Source organism: Octodon degus, unplaced genomic scaffold, assembly GCF_000260255.1.
Source record: "Octodon degus isolate 3935 unplaced genomic scaffold, OctDeg1.0 scaffold00179, whole genome shotgun sequence".
Lineage (NCBI taxonomy): Eukaryota > Metazoa > Chordata > Mammalia > Rodentia > Octodontidae > Octodon > Octodon degus.
In genome coordinates this window covers 4,028,061-4,042,245 of record NW_004524755.1, presented here as the reverse complement: position 1 = coordinate 4,042,245, position 14,185 = coordinate 4,028,061, and the positions used below count along the sequence as shown (strand labels likewise).

General features: G+C 42.7%; 1 protein-coding gene across 2 annotated transcripts in view; it reads left to right on the top strand.

The window, feature by feature from the left end:
- Positions 1-14,185, top strand: part of Samd12 (sterile alpha motif domain containing 12) — a 358,721-nt gene that overhangs the window by 482 nt on the left and 344,054 nt on the right. The gene's annotated exons all lie outside the window — the stretch shown is intronic.

Here is a 14,185-nt window from a genome sequence, read left to right as displayed (position 1 = left end):
TGCGTCGCCGCGCGAGGACCGCGGTCGGGGCCAGGTCCCGGGCGCCGCGGGCGCACCTGCCCGGGCACGCACAGCCCCGCCGGCCTCGCAAAGTTTCCAGGAAGCCAGCGCCTCAGGGCCTCAGCCCGGGGAGCACGGGGGGGCAGCCAGCCTCTTGCGTTGGGGTGAACCCCGCCCTTGGAGAACCGCCTCCCCTTCTCTCGCGCGGACTGAGCTTTGGGTTGCTGCTTGGCTGTACAGCCCAGACTCCTTTGAACTTCTGGCTAAAGGAGGATGGATGATTTGTTCTGGACTCCGGGATTTTTATCGCAGGTTCACCTAGTTTGGAACACTGGCTTTTCTTGCTGTGGAGGGGACTGTGTGGGCCAGAATGTTTCTGATGCCAAAGTGGAGGTCACACCACGCCTGAGTTGGGGTTTCCGAGTGAACAAGAGGTCCCCGGGGGGGGGGGGCGACTGAGATAGGAAAGGAGGGCAGGCCTGCCAGCTGCGCCAGGCTCCTTGCCAAGGGGAAATGAGCCTGTTTCTTGTAGGCCAGAGACATGGCGGAGCCGGGAGGACTTGCCGGCTTCTGCCTCCCCTCCCTGCCCCAGGAGAGAGAAACTCAACTCATTTGACTCTTGCTTTGCTTATGATTACGGCCACCCGAGGGGCATAACAACCTGGTTCCAATGCGGGGACAGCACTACCATTGGACTGGCTTTGGTTTGAGTTCAAAGATCAGCTGGCGCTCCCAGCTGCATCATCAAAAGTGCTGGTCTTGCGCTCTCTCGCTCGTGCGCTCTCTCGTTTTTTCTCTCTCTGTCTCTCTAAGTCCTTTTGCACATACATACACAAACTGGATCTAACTTTTTATTGTTACACTTGATAGCAGGACAAGGCTTCAGATGCTACAGAATCAAAAAGCCAAGACCACATTTACCTTGAGCTTGAGACCAGGGGTAGGGGGACCTGGCTTACTTCCGCTTTACCCTTCAAATAGCATTGATCATGTTCTATCACTATTTTGTGTCCCCAAGTGTGGGACACTCCAACCTGTGGACATTCCACAGTGTTTTTGACAGTTTCTTGTTTACGACGTACAGAATCAGTCATATTTCTTATGGTCAATATACCAGTGAAGCCAGACCTTCCAAAAACAAGAAGTGCATGTAGACTACACAGAGCTTATTTTACTTTCTAGTGACTTACTTGGCTAAAGGATCTGTCTAGTAAATAGGAGATACTGAGTCTGAATCATGTTGAGATCTCAACCTGAGGAACGAAGGAAGCGCTTTAAACTTTGGCTGCAAATATGATTCCCATCTCTTTGCAAAGGCGGTGTTTGTAGCATTGACCTGGCCCTCTCCGGTTACTACCACATGGTCTTGCAAGACTGGAGAAAAACTTCGCAGCCAGCCTGTCATCCCGGCACTCTGGGAGGCTGAGGCAGGAGTACTCCAAATTTGAGCCCAGCCAGAGCAATTTAGGGACTTAGTAAGACTATCTCTAAAATATTTTTTAAACAGGGACTGGGGTTATTGCTCAGTGCAAAGGCTCTGGGTTCAATCCTCAGTACAAAAAATAACAAAAACCCTCATTTCCTCTGGGAACCTGTCCCAATTTCCCATCACCTCCACCTGCCCAGGCACCTCCTACACTGAGCTTGCCTGACACCTGGGCTTAAATCTATCCTAATATCTCTCACTAGGTGCCAAGTGCCTTGAGGTTGGAGACCGTTATTCTGACTTCTAACTTCCTAGCCCGGCAACACCTGGCCTGTGATAGGTATTCAACATCTGTGGAGAGCAGGGTGAATATATTCATGTTGGTTTTGTAACTGGCTTTAAAAGGTGGATGAATTTTTCTTCGGAGCCCGAAGCCATCAGATAAGCATCTTTTGAAACACTGGGAGGTAGATACTTTGAGAGGTGCCCTCCTCTTGAGTCTTGGGTCTCAATGTCCAAAGACACTTGAGATCTTCAGTTTTCATCTACTGCCAGGAGTGACCTTGTCCATCCTCTCCTGGGATGTGTGGCAGCTGCTACTAGGGCTGCTATTTCTATTTTCTATTATGCACCCATGGGCCAGCAACTGTGAAAGTCTTGCTGTGCACAATAATTTCAGAAGGCATTTCCAAGTCAAGACAAGTGATGGCCAGTTTACCCAAACTCCTGAGAAACATTGATGCAGACAATTAGGAATTTTGCCAAGGGATGTGGAAGAAATATGGTAAATGGTACTTCATATCTGAGCGTTAGGCTCCCTATCTGGGAGCAAAATGGGCTCACTACTCTTTACTTTCTGGGAATGCTGTGATTACTGAATAAAGGAAAGGTTTTATACATGGGGGCCTGGAACTCAACTTCTCAGTAAATGTTACCTGTATCCCCTTCTGTTCTTCTTTAAAAAAAAAAAAATGCCACAGTATTTGGCACATTTTCTTTCCCAAATTTGCACTTATTCATGCCAGCCAGCCTTTCTAATTAGTAACAAATTAGAAGGTTTTTATAATGTGTAACCTTTCTCTTAAGTAAACTTGAACTTGTGAAGGTGTTAATTGCCAGTAAGGAGCTAATTCATTTTGCTGAATCTGTGGCTTTGAAATTAAGATGAAAAAAACACCCTTTGTTTAGTATTTTATTGCTGCCTTGGGTTGTGCTTTTGCCTCCAGAGTTTTGTTTCCTAGCCTAATTGTGAGCCAAGCTTTATTTTGCACTTCTGGCAACTAGGCAGCTTAGAGGTGTGCTTTTCAACACAGCAGTATCTCACCCTGTGGTCTGCATTGACTTGAGGTTGTACTGGCATCCATCGTACTTTTTTTTTTTTAAGCTTGATGGACCCCTAGGTAGCATGCAGGCACTGCAGACCTGTCCATTTTCCATTGATAAACCCTGTTGATGCTTGTGCCCATTGCTGTGACCTTACTTGATGGGAGTGCGTTGCAGTATTATGCAAGAAGCAGGCAAGTGTGGGTTCATTCCTCAGGGACAGTGTTGTATTCATCTCTGTATTCTGAGAATGGCGCCTGGCACTTAGGCTCACAGTAATTGTTTCATGAATGAAGCATAATGCACGATTGACCAAAGCTAGAGAAGGGCTTTTCTCCTTGTCTCCAGTTCCTTTCCTTCTTCATCTTTAGAGACTTGTGAGGAGGGTAGGGTAGAGGAATGCTATTCTAGGTTGAGTGGGATAGATAGCCTCTTCTGTGGTGTCACAGTGATTTCTAGTCTTCAGCACTGTCAACCCCCAACTACCCAGTGCCATAGGTTTCTAAATGACAAGGGTCTAAACATCTCTAAATGAAATCTGTTAGGGGGCCTAATTGCCCCTCTTTCCTGAGTGAATTAACTTATCAGTGTTCAGATGCTGTAGCTTTTCTAGCGATTAGGAAAAAGGCGAGAGAGAGAGAGAGAGAGAGAGAGAGAGAGAGAGAGAGAGAAAACGAAAACCTTGGAGCAAGGAGGAGTCATGGCAGACACTGGGCTTTGGGAGTCAGTGCTGAGTACCCAATATGAGTTGAAAACTAAGATTCAAAGTACCAGCAGTGGACGGTGAGAATGTTACATGCACCAATGTTACATTTTTCTGGCTTTGTTTTGGGTAGTGAAGTGAGGAGCACCTTCTCCTGTCACCCTGACAGTCCCCAAAGCCCAGAGATTATGAGCTTCTGCTGCAGTCAGGTGGGACAGGGTGGGGTTGGAGGTGGCTGAATCACCCATCTTGTGCCTTTCATAGTCTTGCACATCAGTCATTGACTCCTTTCCTGAGGACTGGAGAGAAAATATGGTAGGAAGAAATCAAAGCTGTCTGAGGCTTGCACAGATGAGCAGGTGATGAGGGTGTGACTGGTTGTGGTTATCGGTGCTTTTGATTCCATGGGAGAACTCCCAGCTGTCTCATCCTCAGCTAAATGTCAAAGCAGGGGACCATGGCCAAGCTTCCCTGTGAGTACTTAGCCTGCAGCACTGTGTAGACGAGGCTACTGCCCCCAGGTCTCAGCCACGCCCATGGGCATCACTGAGGGTCTTCTTTCCTTCAGGGTTCTTTTCATTTTGCTCTTTAGCCCATGTGTTCTGACTTTCCTGCCTGCCTGCCCTGGCAGCCTCTGTTAATCACTCTGACTTAGGACTTGAGTGGGAAGGCCAGGCGCCTATGATTGAAAATTTCTGTGCAGTGCCTGTGTGAACAAGAAGCAGGGCCTCGAACCCTGCTTGGAGACTTGCTGTGACAGGGCTTCCTGCCACTCCCAGCTCTTCTAGAGCCTGTTGGCCAGTGCAGACAGCGCCTTGCTCTAATCCCTGTGCTGCCTTGCACTACCCCACCCTTGCTAAGTCCTCTTTCCTCCCTTCTCATCTGCCATCTTTCTGTTCTCCTTTGCCAGAGAAACAAGGGCAAGGGCTGGCATTCTGCAGGGGAGATGGTGGGAACCCCTGCTGGGGCAGCTGAGTTTTCAGTCCTGAGCCACAGGAGCTGCTGTGGTGGCTCCTTACAAGAGAGATGAGATGGCCCAAATCTGATGCCCAAGCTTGAACCCCAGAGCTCTGAGAATTTAATTCATTGGGAGAAAGGGGCTATTGCATTCTCCTTCACTGGCGTTCAGGCAGTTTTTGCATTTTTGGTTGGTAAACAGTGCTCATGTGCAAGGAACTCTGCTGCATTTGGTGGGTGGCCCAATGAAGACAGTGGGGAGTGGGGGCTGACCCCACCATCCCACACCCGGGCCTCTACTTTGATGAAGGAGACAGAGAAGTAGATTAGCTGAATGATATAAGCGCTAAATAAAAATACAAGCAACATCATGTGGGAGGTCTGAGAACAAATGGAGCATTTAGTTCTGAGCTGGATAAGGATGGCCTAACCAAAGGAGGGGCATTGAGAGAGTCTGAGTAGGATTTGGATGGGTGGGGTTGGGGAAGGGCATGAGCAGTAGTGTGTGGCTAATGTACACCTCCTGCTGGGTTTTTCCCACATGCTGATGATGCGTTATTTGGCCTCATGGACAGGAAAGTGAGCGAGAAGAAGGCTCCTAAACCAGGTCTGCCATATTCTTTTCCTAGGGGCTCTGTTATCTGCTTGGCCAAGCTACCAGCATTCTCTGCAGTTGACTCTTGCATATGGCCTTTCAGAAACCACAGGCGCAAGCAGAGGGGAACTGCTGTATTGTGAATCATATGGATTCCTCCCTGGTTTTCTGAAGTTCAGTAGCAGCACCACCCGCTCCAAGCTGGCTCATGAGAGCAAGCAGGGCTATATTTAGTCAGGTTTTGCTGAAGTGTGGGTACAAGAAGCTGCTTGTACAGCTCTCCTCCCAGAGGAGAGAGCAGGATGGGTGCAGCTGTGGGTGACGGGTGGCCGCCTCACTGCCTCCTGCAGCCTCCTGCTCCTGTCACTGGCAGAGCCCCGCCCTGCCTCTCAGCTGCCTGGCTGTTGGGAGGTGGTGAGGTATTCTGCCCAGCGCATCTCAGGTCTTAAATGATTGCAGGTGTTCAACTGGCTGTGCAGTGGGAGCTGTATGGGTATGGCTGTGCATGAGACCTGGGGTGGAACTCTTGAATCTGTCACCCTCCAGAGGGTGGCTGTCACTGCAGGGATGTAGTATTGATAGTGCTTATTTTAAATGTGTAAGCTCCACAGCCATATGATGGCTGAACAGCTCCATGGATAGTCTATGTGGATAGTGTACCCCACTTGTTGTCCAACCATCTACCTGGAATTTTAGTAGTAATGATCTTGGAGGGTTACGTGAGGTCCAGGCAGCTCTGAAGACTGGGGCTAGCAGATGCTCAGTGAATGCTCCCTGATGTTACACTGGATGAGGGCAATGATTCTGTCTCCTATTTTCCTGCCATACTCAGGAAAACATCTAAGTTGTTTTCACATCTCCATGGTAATAGGGTGTCTGATGAAGGAAGACAAGAGGAAGGAAGGTGGGTTCTGAGTTGGAGTAAGGCCAAGAAAGTGTGATAGATAAAATAGAAGTCATTCTCAATTTAAATATTATTTATTTGATGGGGGCTGGTGAGATGGCTCAGTGGTCTAAAGCACCTACTTAGAACATGCTAAGCTAAGCAAAGCACAGGGACCACGGTTCAATCCCCCAGCACCACATGCCAGCCAGCCCCGCCCCCTGGTGGGCTGAGCTGGCCACACACACACAAAATAAATAACTAAAAATAAATAAAAAAAATAAATAAATTTTAAAAAAATATTATTTGATGTGTTCATTATATCCTGCAGCAACAGAAGGAAATCAAAGTTGTCAAAAGAGTATATTTATATAATTTTTCACACCAAAAATTTACTTGACACTGAACATCAGCACTTTTGTAGGTTAGTGTCTCAGATGACCACGGCCACATAATAGCTATGCAAAGTAAACAGACTGTAGAGAAAAATTGTAGATCCTTCAAAAGAGAAAACTTCATGTGAAAGTGATGTTGAAAAATTGCTGAAATCAAACATATAGTCCAGTTAAAATGTGGCTGAGGTGGGCCAGATGACCCTTAAGGAGGAGAAAATTAATATAGACATGGGCTTGATAGGCACCCAAGACAAAGGAGAGAGGTGGTATCAGTGAAAAGAATCACCATAAGACATTTTGGCAAGGAATGATGTCCTTCGTATTTGGGCTATGAAAAGTCGTGCGAAGTGAAAGATGCTTTGTCTTGCTGGTAGAAATTTGGTGCAGAAGTTATGTAGCAATTAAAAACGGGCTCCTTTTGTATCTTAAGAATTAACATGTATTTAAAATTACAAGCCAATTATAGTTGAATAGGCAGTAAACTTCAGCTTGTGTTTGCAAGATAAAGTATTCTGTTTTGGTACTGTGTGCATACCTCAGCCTCCATTTCAAGTGTATTTGTTTATGTATGATTTAATATTAGTATTTATAATTTTTAAATGTTGGTTATTTAGGCATAATTTATATGTAGTAAAAATACTTTTTGTAGTCCTGTGAGTTTTGGGAAGAAGTCTGATAACCACCCATAGTCAAGATATAGAGCAATTCCAACACTCCAGGTCTTCTCCTCAGGCCCTTCCCTCCAACCAAAGCCCCCATAAGCATTCCCTGCATCTGCCCACTGTACTTCACCTTTTAGAGAAAGTCATTTAAATGGTATCATACATTATTCTGTCATTTGAATCTGGTGACTTCACTTAGTGTAGTAATAAAGTATATTCATGCTGATGCATGCATCAATACTAAAAAAAAAAAAAAAGTCCTTTTGATTTCTTAGTAGCATTCCTTTGAGTGGAAATACTAAAATTTGTCCATTCTCAACCTGAATGACATTTTGTTGTGTCTAGTAGTTGGTGATTAGGAATAAGTCGCTATACACAGTTGGTTATAGGTTGTACAAACCTGTTCATTTTCTTATGTAAATAGCTAGAAATGGGATTTTCAAGTTGCATAGTAAATATGTTTTAAATGCATAAGAAACTACTAAACTCTTCCAGAGTGGCTTTGCCTCACATATATTCCCCTTTTTTTGAATTTTTTCTACTCTAATCATCTACAGATAATGAGGGCTCCATTCCTTGTACCCCCATAGAAAATGAGACTTTGTAGGTAGTCACATGGGATTGGAAGGGGACAGTTTTGCAGAGATGAGTTCTGTGAATGTGTGGTGTATCAGTGGCAAATCGACTTCATCATTGGTGGATACTTCAAGCAGAGATATAGCAATGAATGCTACTTACTTTAGCAAACCAAGGAAAACCTTCTATATTTAATTTTATAGTAAAAGCGCCAGAATTTGTGTATTGGCTTGTTAGGATAATGGAAAACAGGTCAGGGAGGACTTAGCTTTTTGGGAAAATTAGACTAGAGCACAAAGGCAGGAAAGGGAAGACCCAGTGTGAAAGGCCACAAAGAGTGAATTTAGCTAATGGTGAAAGCTCACCTGTTCCTAAAGGCATTCCTAAAGGTTTTGCCTGCCATGGTGAGTTGGATTTGTCTATTGAGGTTGTGACATCATCTTGTGACACATAGCCCTTGGAACATATGACTAAGTTTGTGGTCAAGATACAGACCCATGTTTATTACTTAGAATATTTCTATGGAGAGATTATTAATTTTATGAGTTTTATTAAACAAAGAGTACTTAATAGGAAAAGTCCAAAAATTAAGTATTGAATTTTTAATATTTGAGTGTTTATAAAAAAGCATCAAAATTTTCAACATCAACTGGTTTTTGGTGTACAAGTCTAAAATAGAACATCAAATAAATTCTTTTGTGAACAACAATGAAACTACCAATAGAACTCTACAAAAAATTACTTTAGTTATGACACCTAAGGCAGTCTGTACACAAGGCAACAGCATGTTCCACACACACACACATCGTTTACACTGACAGCACGTGTTTGCTTCCCTGGTCTTTTTGTAGGACCTGATGTCTCAGTGGTCTTGCTGTCCTGTCAAGAGTTTCTTATTATACAGTGTGTAATTTTGGGTTTTGTTTTCTTTTTATGTATTTAGTATAGGGTCTACAGGGTCTCACTACATAGATCAGACTCATAGTAATCCTCCTGTTTTCAGCCTCCCAAGCACTGGGATTACAGGCATACACCACCACACCCAGCCTCAATGACTATCTCATTGTGCCCTGGGGGTGGGGTCAGCACAGCGTGGTGGGATTTGAACCCAGGTCCCTGCTCCTGCCTAAGCAGGTGCTTTAGTCTACTGAGCTATCTGGCCAGCCCTACAGTGTATAATTAACAGGAACACAAAATATCAATAAAGTTACTAATTTCTTAATATTAGTTGTGTGTCTAGAGTAGAGATCAGTTTTCACATTAGCTGTATACTTGCTTATGAAATCTAAAATATATATCAGAGGTGAATTTTTTATGGACTGCAATGGAAACAGCAATAGAACTCTACCACAAAATGAACTTTTCCACACATAAGACAGTCTTCATATGTGACAGCTGCATGTTCTATGAACGTTTCATACTGACAGCATGTGTGCTTGACTTTCCTTTCTTATATGGAGGTCTTATATCCTCTTCCTGTTTTTCTAGGAGCATTCTACTATATTGCACAATGTGCACTTGATAGGGAAATATATCAATAAAATATAATAACAAATATATTAGTGCTTAGAATAGATATCAGTATTTTCACATCAGCTGTTTACTTGCATATAAAACCTGAAAGATAGCATAAAAAAGCCTATAATGACTATAGTGAAACATGAACAAAGGTCTACCACAGAAATGAGGTTAGCTTTAACTGTTGTATCCAATGCAGTCTTCACACATGATGATTGCATGTTCTATATAACAATATCACTTACACTGATAGCATGTATGCTTTGTTTTCCAGTCTTTTCTTACAGGGGACATTTGGCTTATTTTTTTTTTTTTCTTGTTGTTGTCATAGGTCTTTTTGATGTTATGCCTGTCTTTTTACCCATCAGTTCATTAGTGTGCCCCACAATTTTTTTGTGTGATTCCCTGGGCAGAAACATTTTGTTTTTCCTCTGCTATAAATGATCTCTTATGAGCTCCAGTCCCAATCCACAGAAAATTTCTACATGTTACTTTTCACTTGTATTCTTTGTAAGTTGTCAGAGTATGCCACACATGTTTAGGATTGAGTAAAACACAAACATTGGCCAATGCTTTGTGACATCATGGCTGCCGCATAACTCATCAACAACATCTACTGCACCTTCAGTTTTGTTGTTGAAAATTTCCAGCTCAGGTTTCTGTTTCCTCAAAGTTTCCATCACGGTGAAATATTGACATCAGCCCCACCACCTTACTTTTCTTTGCCACACGAGAGGCTAATGTTATATCCTTGTGAAATTCAGAGATTGTAGTTTATAATTCTTTGCTTTGAAATTCCAACATTTTATTTGGAATTTCTGCTTTTTCCTACACTAGTCAGCCTGTGCTGTGTTAGCAAATGTAACATCTGTTGGAAACTGGTTCCTCAAGCGTCACATTCCAATGAGTTAGGGAGTTGGGAGCCACAAGGCTGTTCACAGCATCATTTAGTTTATTGCTGCACAAAAAAAGAACCTGATGGGTGAGTTACAGGATAAGTGTCTAAACTGAAAGAATGAGTCTTCACATGTATGAAGGCATGAATTTTTATACCATATTTGACCCATTGCTTTCCCATACGTTCTTATATTCCTATGATCACCATAAGGAATCTGTGCTAAATACAACAGACCTATTTCAGCTAGTCAGGTATCATGATAAATACATTTTTGGATATGGCTACTAGTGCATACAGAATGTTTTACTTGAATTTTGGCCTTTGTGTATTTCACCACATCTTGTAGCATCTCAGCTGTTACAGTTCCCAACGTTGAATTGCTGGCATTGGTATTTTGTTGAATGGGTTTCACCCCTGAAAGACCTCCACTATATTTTTGGACCTAGTTCTTTCTACTATTGGATTATTCCATTAGGTTGTGTGGCCATGTCTGAACATTTTGACTAATCAAATCTGTACTCACATTGCTGTTTTCTTTCTTCATCATCTGAATCAAGGCGGTCTCCATTCCCTGTGTCTATATAGTCAATTCTTGCTCCATTTCACTGTCACAGGAACTTTGGCACACATGGCCAGTGTCAAAGGCAGCAGCAGCAGCAGCAGCAGCAGCAGCAGCACTGGCTTCGTGCAGCCCACACCACTCTTTTGTTCTGAAAGCATATATTGTACCATAATGGAACATCTTCATCATCCATGCATGAGTAATCTGAAGATTCACTTTTGATTGCCTGCAAAATGTGCAAATCTTATTTTTCATGTGCCATTGTACTGAATTGGGCTACTTATACCAGAAAAATGAAAAGAAAACTTTTTAAAAACAAATCCTGGAGTAGTGTGGGTCTATTGGACCCTCTGTGATGCTCAGGTAAGCGTTTGCACAAATGGTTACATGGAGCATAGAGTGGGTACGAATCCCATTTTTTTCCACATTTGTCCTTCTGCCCACACCTTACTGTTCATCATACCGAGTGGATAAACACCTAGTTTGCTTCTTGTATCCCTCAGGGAAAGGCGCTGAGGATGCACAGCTGGCTACTGTAATGCTAAAGTACAAATTTACAGTAGAAAAGTAAAGGATGGGCCTGCTGGATGCAGTTTTATGCTGTCATGTTATTAAGCAAAGATTAGCTGGCTTTTTCTAGTGTGCTTTAATTTTGAGGATGGCAACGTCAGGCTTATGCTGTGTAGCCCAGTGTGAGTCTGATTTAGAACTGGGTCTCTCATCAGATGTCTCTTCATATAATAGGAGCAGTGCTTGCTTCGCTTAGAAAACTGTATTTTGCTTATTCACAATGGGGCATACAGCATGAAAGTGGAACTGATAAGCAAAGGTGAAAGGTAATCAAAGATGTCAGTGAAGGTTGTCATATTTTGGCATTGCTTTCAAGCTCCTAGACACATGGTTTTCCTTATGCACACTGTTTGAGATTATAAAATGTGAGCATTTTAATTGAGGGATCTGTGTTTGCTTTTAGAGAGCTACCTGTCCATTATAGGGAGGTAAAAATGTTATTAACTGGGCTTCAGTGGTCTTTGACTTGATTTTGTCTGAAATTTGGTCTTGTAACCTTGATAACCAGTGATTTGTTGATGCAGGAGAGGGACCAGCTGGTAACCAGGAAGTAGAAGTGCAGATAAGGTGTCTGTCTGCTGGCCTTAGCGAAATCATTCCCTTCACCCCCCCCCCCCTTCTATCTCTGAGAGTGGTGCCACATGCATGTCTGTGCTGTGTGGTGGTTTGGCTCTGGCTTGTTTCTCTTCTGTTTTCTGAGAAAGTTTAGCCTTGCGACATTGTAATGATTTAATCAATATTTCTGCCACGAAAAAACAGTGGAATTGATATTGATGTCAGAGTCATCTAGGAAGTGCATGTGGGTATATTGTTTTTCTTTTGCTTAGAAGTGAAATAGTTTTTGTTTTATTTAAAAATATTTTTTAAGACCTATGTGTCAAGCTGAGGAAGAGTTTGGTTTATAGTCATGTAATGTGGTTGTTAGCTGGGGAAAATCAGCTGAAGGCTGTGATGTCTTCCCAGGTGGTGTATTAGTTACTCTTCTCTTGTTGCTGGGACAAATACCTGACATTCAAAATGAGGGAAGGAAAGATTGAGTTAGCTCACAGTTACTAGAGGTTTCAAGACACTGGAAGAAGCTGGGGCGCTGCCATGTCCAGGATGACCCTCTTATTCTGTTTTAGTCAAGGTATTACTAGAGGAACAGATATAATGCAAGGAACAGGTATAACACAAGATGTGCCTGTCACAGAGTCAGATGAGGGAGTGAGCCAAGAGTGGCTGCACACCACCAACTGAAGGATTCAGTCCTAAGACTTTATACTCACTGCAGTGTTCTATCTCTAATGGTTTCTAACTGTCCCTAATGGTTGGCCATTGGGTCTGCAAAGGAAGACTGAAGAATCTGAGACGGAAAAGCTGAAGGATCCAATCTGGAGGCAGAAGAGTCTGTGCTGGAAGCCAGGCGAAAAAGTCCAAACTGACTGTGAAAACTGAAGTTTGTGGGAGGAATTGGAATGCAGAGTTCATCTTCAACCCCTTTTTATGCTAAGTTACTCTGGGGCGGGTCCCTCACAGCCCAGAGTGTGGCACTGCCAGGTGATAAAGCCAAGTTGACAAAATATATCGACCACTATAGGTGGTGTTTCTTTAAACAGATTTTCTTGGGCTGTTCTTTTTGGGATAACTCAGAACTAGGGCCCTGAATCAAACAAGTGCCCTCACTCAGTGTTATCAAATGTGTTTGAGAGACACTGCTCTAGGGGCAGGATTTTTACCCAGGATCATAAGAGAAGTCTGAAGAATTTTATGACATCTTACAACTATAGGCCAAATTTGTGCACAGACATCATGAGTACTTTTTATATAGTAGGAGAACAAGAGCTTAAATTCTGTTCAGAGGCTGAGGATGGGCAAGCTCAGATCCAAGAGAATAGCCGTTTGACTTTAAATTCTCTGATCTGTCCCAAGTGCCTGCCTCTGCTTTTGGATCTTAGAAAGCACTTGATTATTTGATGACTAACAAAAGAGCTAATGTTACGCTGTGTCTCTTCTGAACTCTTTATGTCATTCTTTAAAAATTAATTCTGATGGTGCAGTAAAATGAAGGGAGAGGTTCCCACAGTCTAATAATTGAGGGGATTTAGGTTCAGAAAAGATAACTAATTTTTGTAAGGCCACATGGCTAATTTGTGGTAGAACTCTTCTTTGTGGAGAAATGTATCCATATTTCAGAGGCCTTGTTGTTGTTGTTGTTGTTTTGCCATATTTGTTGTTTTCAGGTTGTTGTAGTTTGGTAGTTTGGTCTGGTTTACTAGCTGTCTTTTGGAAACCTGGAAAAACAGAATTGTAATAAAAGCCACTCAAATTCTTTTGAGTTTTTGGATTAAATCCCTAATAATCATCTTGATGTTAGCTGACTGAGCTGACTGTACTTTTGTATTCCCCCCCTTTTTTTTTTGTAAGGAGCTCCAGGCCTTTGAGGTTTTGCCTTATTTTCTCATGCTTAAATTTCCATTTTCCCTTTCCAGTTCACCTGCATGACAGAATGCAATTAGTGAAAATTGCTCTTTTATTTGGACAATGATTGTTCATTTTATATCTGCTGTAAACTCAGCACTGTGAATGGCTCCGGAGGGTGTAAAAGTCTCTAAAGCTATTAAACCTTTCCCTTATGGCTAGTTCAGCCAGAAATGTAAGACTGAGGTATTAAATATGTCACAATGACAGAAGTAGGAACAAGAACAGGGGACACTGAGGGCTGCACACACTCTGTATTGGGGAAGAGCCACCATGGTCACAGTTTTCACACTGGTCTGGACTCCCCTTGAGAAATCATTGTGTTTTGTTTGTTTGTTGTTACTCTTGTTTTATAATACAGTGAATTCACTGCTATGAAAAATTTGGTCACAGTCTGCAAAGTTTAAAAAGATAGATTTGGCTGAACATGAAAACACATGTACAGCATCATTAGTCATTGAAGAAATGCAGATTAGGGCTGGGGAGATAGCTCAGTAGAATAAGGGCTTGCCTGGCAAGCACAAGATCCTGAGTTCAACTCTTGGTACCGTAAAAAAAAAAAAAAAATGCAGATTAAAACAACACTGAGATTCCATCTCACCTCAGAAAGAATGGCCATCATCAAGAAATTAAAAAAAAAAAAAAAAAAAAAAAAAA